Raw genomic sequence first — 6,000 nt, 5'->3', positions numbered from 1 at the left:
AACCCGTAGCCGAGATATGTGGCCAAAATCCATAGTCTCTGGCTCAAACCCGGAGTGGTGGCAACCCTGCGCATAACACACTTCGGAGCGGAGTTTTTGGGCCATAAGAGCAGGGTCCTTCATACACCAAACAAGGTTATGTTTGAAGTTAGGCGAATAATATTATGTTAGAACTGTGTGACGATACTCAGACAATCTATCAGTGCCCCATGTAACCTGTAAAATGTATCAAACTGCTTTAAACGCAGACCTCTCTGTTTTTCCATGTTTTTCGTGTTTTTCTTTTACTTTTGAACGGAATCTCTCTATTGTTACGTTTGGAATATTGTATAAAGCAGCAATTTTCAATCCAATTTGAATAAAAAAAAAATTAAAAAAAGAAATGATTTGGCCGAAATGTTGGAGTTACATTTTGGAAAGTGAAAAAAAATCCGGCCAATTTTCCTGGAAAGTCCACGTGATGAGCTTTGCACCGCCAGAGTAACCCGACCGCGTGGCAGAGAGAGAGCACGTGACAGAGGGACACATGCATTACTGTATATACTTTATGTAAATAGACGTGAAGTATATTGCCACCTTATGGCCAACGTAAGAATTACAATATTATTCTATGTTGGATATAGCCTATTCTAATAATAATATAATAATAAATATGCATAAAATGTAGTGGATGCATAGAACAGCATGCCAGTGCAGTGACATGGTGGATATACTGTAACAATTCAGAATCTGCAGAGGAGAGCACTGAGAATTTATATGGGGAGAGGATTTTTTAGATACCTGGCTGCAGCTACCGCAGGGGTTGGCGTCCACATCCTTTTGTTTGGGTGACAACAAAACACAAAAATCCCCAGTGCTACATTCATGTTTAGCTGTATCATTTGTCATATTGGAGGTAGCATCGGTGCGCTTTGTCTTTTGTTGTGTATAAGAGGTCACCAACCCAGTAGCTCTCCTTATGGCACAAATAGTGTATATGTGTGGTGGGTTTGGGTTGTGATGTTGCAGGGATTGTGTGTGTTTGTACACATCCGGCATACGTGAGGATCTGGGTGTCTGGAAAAGCTTATTATGGTCCTGTAATGGTAGGCCTTTTTGGAGGGGCAGAGCAGTATCTATTGAGTTTTAGATGCAATAGGCTTTTGGGCTTACTTTGAGTGGACTTGGTGTGTTGGCTGGAGGCCTGGGTGGGTTCCCTCATGGTTAAGAATTTTACTTTTCTAGAGCTTTGTCCCCTGATCGTCGCAGTTAAGTTATGGGGTAGCTGGACTGACAATTTTGGGGGGGGGGGAGGGGGGTGGAAGCAGTGAATGGCCGGGGGGTCTCTAAGGGCTCGTCCAGGGTGGCGCTGAGCGGGCGTGTGCACTCACACTGGACACGTTGCGACAATGCACGTGTCCTGCATGAGCAGGCGCGCACGCCTGCTCGGCGCTTACCCGCTTGCTGAGCGAGCAAATTTGATTTGCTGCTCGCAAGCGCGTCACGTGAGCGGTTCGCCCAATGAGGGCGAACAAGCTCTGTGACGTAGAGGCCGCGCACCTAGCCGGCCAGGAAAAGCACGGCCGAGCGGGGCACAGCGCTGGAGTGCCAGCGCGCCTCTACCCACCCTGGACGAGGCCTTAGCTGTTGCAGGCTCTGGTTTTGTGGTATGTGAGCTTGAACATATCTTTTAGGGCAAGGTAGGTTACGGGGTTGGCTAATCATATCGCTGATTCATTGTCTCATATCCAGCTGGCAGAGTTCAGGAAGTTGGCCCCAGAAGCAGATCAGCGAGGTCAGAGTTGCCCCCCAAAGCTGTGGGACCTGGTGGCGGAGCCGTGATGGACGCAGCACAGGTGTCCATCGCATTTGGAGAGCTGAGTTTGGTGGGGGAATTGGGTGTTGAGGTCGGAGCATTGCCAACATATGCGTTAGTGCTTAAAGAAGAAGGGCTGGGGAGAAGTTCAGGGGAACGAAAGATTTTTTGGGTGTTTTGTTTCAGGTTGTGTGGTTTGGGGGATCAAAGGATTTGGTGCTACGTTGGGTAGTGGCAGGGTTCAAAAGGTTGTTGGCGGTGCAGGATGGAAAGACGCCGGTTACGCCCCTAGTGCTTGAAGGGTTGTTTGTTGCAAGTTACACCCAAAGTGTGCGCACCTCAATTCAAGGTAAGGTGGTTTAATGTGGATTTTGTGTTGGCATTTTTGGGGCTTTTGAGGGTAAGCGAGCTGTTGTGTGCTACAAAGAAAGGGGAAGGTGGTTAGGTTTTCGAGGATGTGGTTCAGGGAGCTGATCACATCCGCCGTCTGGTGCACAGGTCCAAAACCGGCCAGATGGGCAGGGGTTCCTGGGTTCATAAAGGAGGCTTGAATGGCAGTTCAATTTGCCCGGCCAGGAGGTTAGGGGAGTTCTTTGTGGTCGGACCTCCTGTGTCTGGCCCATTATTAATGCATGCCCGGGGTGAGGCTTTGTCAAGATATAATTGTCAGCTGGTTCTCCAAATATGCCTGGATAGTTTGGACTCGGATAGCAAACAGTTTGGTACTCATTCCTTTCTGTTTAGGGGCAGGGACTGAAGTTGCCCTGTTGGGTTTGGGCGTCAACGTGATGGGGTGGATTGGGAGGTGGGAGTCTAGCCGTTTTGTTTCTTTAATTGTTGTTCCCTTGTCATGCTTTAGGTGTTGCTGCCGTGGACGTCTGGATAGTTGGTGACTCATATGTTCATTGGGCCAAAAAGCAGGCAGAGGTTCACCCTTGTGGGAGGATTTTGGGGGTACATGGGGATCTTGCTGCAGTTTTTGTGGTAGGATAAGAATGGGTTAAGGTGGGACCGGTTATTGCCAGAGTTGCTGGTGCTAGCCAGGGATTGGAGGCCTTCTCATGTTTTATTGGTTCATGTTGGGGAGAACAATGTGGTGTCAGGCAAGTCCTTGGACTTAAACCATGCAATCAGGAGGAACCTGACCCAGGGTGCATCTGTTGAATAATGTTTATAGGAAGATTTGGAAGGGGGAAGAGGGGAGGAGACGGCTTGAATGGACAAAAGTATATAAAAAAGATGAATAGGGTGGTTGGTAAGTTAATTTTGCAGTCGGGTGGTAGGGGGCCATCTGTTATCCGGATTTTGATTCAGATAATGATCTAGGTCTGGATTTATGTAATGTTACTCTGCATGACAGGGTGGGGAGGGTCCTGGCAGGTCTGGTGGCTCATGGGCTAATTGAAGAGTCTGTTAAATAGCTCTGTTGTTGGCAGCTGTTGATGGTTAAGTGCATGGTAACCTTGCCAGACGGGGATCTGTAGGTACAGTGAGGCCTAATTGTGGCATTTATTGGTGAGTGGGCAGAACTCACTCGGCAGTGGGTAGCTGGGGCTCATCCTCACAGCTGATCTGAGCGGCCAGGGCTGTGCGTGGCTGGCTTGCTGGTTTCCGGCCATGGTTGAGCACCGTTGGCCTTACGGTTGGGTGTAGCGCTCCAGCAGGGTTTTTAGTAGTTCACTGTTATGATGGTTTCAAATAAAATAGCATATGAATAGCACTGTGGATATTCTGAACACATGATACATAAAGCTTGGCCCCCTGCAGACGCACTTACCAGAACTCCCTCCTACTGTCTCTGTACGTTCTCCCTACCTACCAATTAGACTGTAAGCTCCTCGGGGCAGGGACTCCTCTTCCGAAATGTTACTTTTATGTCTAAAGCACTTATTCCCATGATCTGTTATTTATATTATCTGTTATTTATTTGATTACCACATGTATTACTACTGTGAAGCGCTATGTACACTAATGGCGCTATATAAATAAAGACATACAATACAATACAATACAATAAAAGCTGGGTCCGTTTGAACCTCCAGACTTTGTCTGTGGGCGTGTTTCATTTAAGGGCTATGTTTCATCAAAGGATGGGGCAACACCGACGGCTCTGAGGTCAGGAACAAAGGGGCTTACAGAAGCCAGAAAAGGACTTTTCACAGTCTTACCAAAAAAGAGATTAGTTGAAGATAGTAAAAACCCTGCAAACTATTTGGACAACAGGGAAACTTTAACAGTTGTGTGTTTTAACCCATTGAACAGGTCACTGCTATTAGGTGGCACTGCCTCGTTACAAAGCAAATCACTGTTAATGGCAAAATGCCCTTTGCTAACTAAAATAATCCACATACTGTTCCTTTGTGTTAAGAATCAAACGTTCATGTTTTATTGAAAAAGAAACATGCTTCAAACGTTGGTAGCTCATCATTAGGGAGCATCATGAAACCAGTGCAGTTTGTCTTCATTCATTGCACAAGCGTGGCATTTACAGAGCCGTTTCCATGAGGCTCCCGGGACAAGCTGTGCCCAGCTAACATGCTGCAGTTTCACCTTCTACGGGCACTGTGCTTCATAATCTAAGCATGCTGCTTGTGACATCAACACATTGTGATATTCATACATCTAGCTGCCAGTCAGTAGGGTTGCCAGGTGTCCGGTATTGAACCGGGCTGTCCTGTATTTGGACGCTCTGTTCTTTAAAAAATGAGACGTAATACTGCACATGTATGTGTATCTCTGGACATAGTGACCTGACCGGCTTGGGAGTAGGGAGAGAGCAGGGCTGTTGCTAGGGGGCTGGGCAGCTTCCTCCGTCCTGATTGGCTGCTATTGGATAATGCAGCCAATCAGGAGGAGGTGTTAGGAGCCTGGGGGTGAGGCAAAGGAGAGGAGGAAACAGCATGGAGCGGAGAGAGGTGAGTGTGTGTGTCTCGGACACATCGCACCTTTCACCATTGTGTCCAGTATTTTTGGAGAAGCTGCCCGGCAACCCTACATTATACACACTCTCATACAAAGCATAACACAACCGCCGGTTTTACAGTCTAATTGTCCGGCACAGCAAAGGTGTGGGGTTAAGGACCCAAGTGTCCTGGATGGAGAACTATTGAGCCCATTGTAACAAATGAGATTTTTTTTTTTACTTTGCTAAATCTGATGCTGTTTTCTGTTCTCAGGACTGTCCCCGAATTGCAGCCACAAGACCTATCTGAAAACAAACCCAATTGTCTCTCATTTCAATAGCTTTCCCTGTACAACTGCTTCATTGTGACATTAGTTTTGTAGGCGCTTCACGGCTATTTATTCCCATGGAAATTTGTATCTTTATTTGAAGTTTGAACGTTAGACCAACGCCATGTTTAGGATGACTACTTCAGGTGCCGTCCCAACATCTGCATCTTATCTCTCCTCCGTTCATGCTTTGTGAGCATTCATTGGCATCAGCAAACAGTAACCAGAGCCATGACCCTCACATTTGGGGGTTTGTAAAGGAGGAAAACATCCATGGAGACCATATTTGCAGGGACCTGCAGAAAATGCATGTGTGTTGGAGCTTCAGTGCTGAGAACACAAAGGGATTTAGCACAGCTGTTTGCAAATGGCGATGAAGTGGGAAATGTCTTTAATTATGAGGCTGGTTGATTTCAGACGATGTCATAAGTACACACACCTGCCAAATAACTAGGTCAGCATAAAGAACCAGTCCTGGTTTTCCATTCACATTTGCCTGGTCTGTGAGCCAATTTGGTATAACAGGAATCTTGAAAAAAGAGACCCCACTGGATCATGTCTGCATGTAACACAGGGGTCGCTCGCTCCCCGAAATGTTACGTAGCTCAGGGACATATCTAGTCTGTATACCGATTTTTGGTCATTTTTTTGTACTGTGTGACGAATTTATAATATATTTGTATCCATTAATACGGTTTGGGTGCGCAGTGTCTGTTTGACATTTCCTTTGGGAGACTGTGTCATTGTCCCTCTTCTAATAATACATTGGTACTGAGTGTGTGTATATATATAAGCCTATAGGGAACCATGTTAAAAATGGTTTTTGAAGCAAAATGTGGCACTGTGTGCTCATTTGCATGTCATTTCCCAGAATCCCTTGCTGCAGTGGAAGCACTGTATGCTAGGTGATAATGGTGAAAGGCAGGGTTGCGGACCTGTCTAAGACATGTGAATGTGCTCACAAGTGATATTCT

The sequence above is a fragment of the Ascaphus truei genome, chromosome 7 (genome assembly GCF_040206685.1).
Source record: "Ascaphus truei isolate aAscTru1 chromosome 7, aAscTru1.hap1, whole genome shotgun sequence".
In the NCBI taxonomy this organism is placed as follows: Eukaryota; Metazoa; Chordata; class Amphibia; order Anura; family Ascaphidae; genus Ascaphus; species Ascaphus truei.
This window is presented reverse-complemented; position numbering follows the sequence as displayed.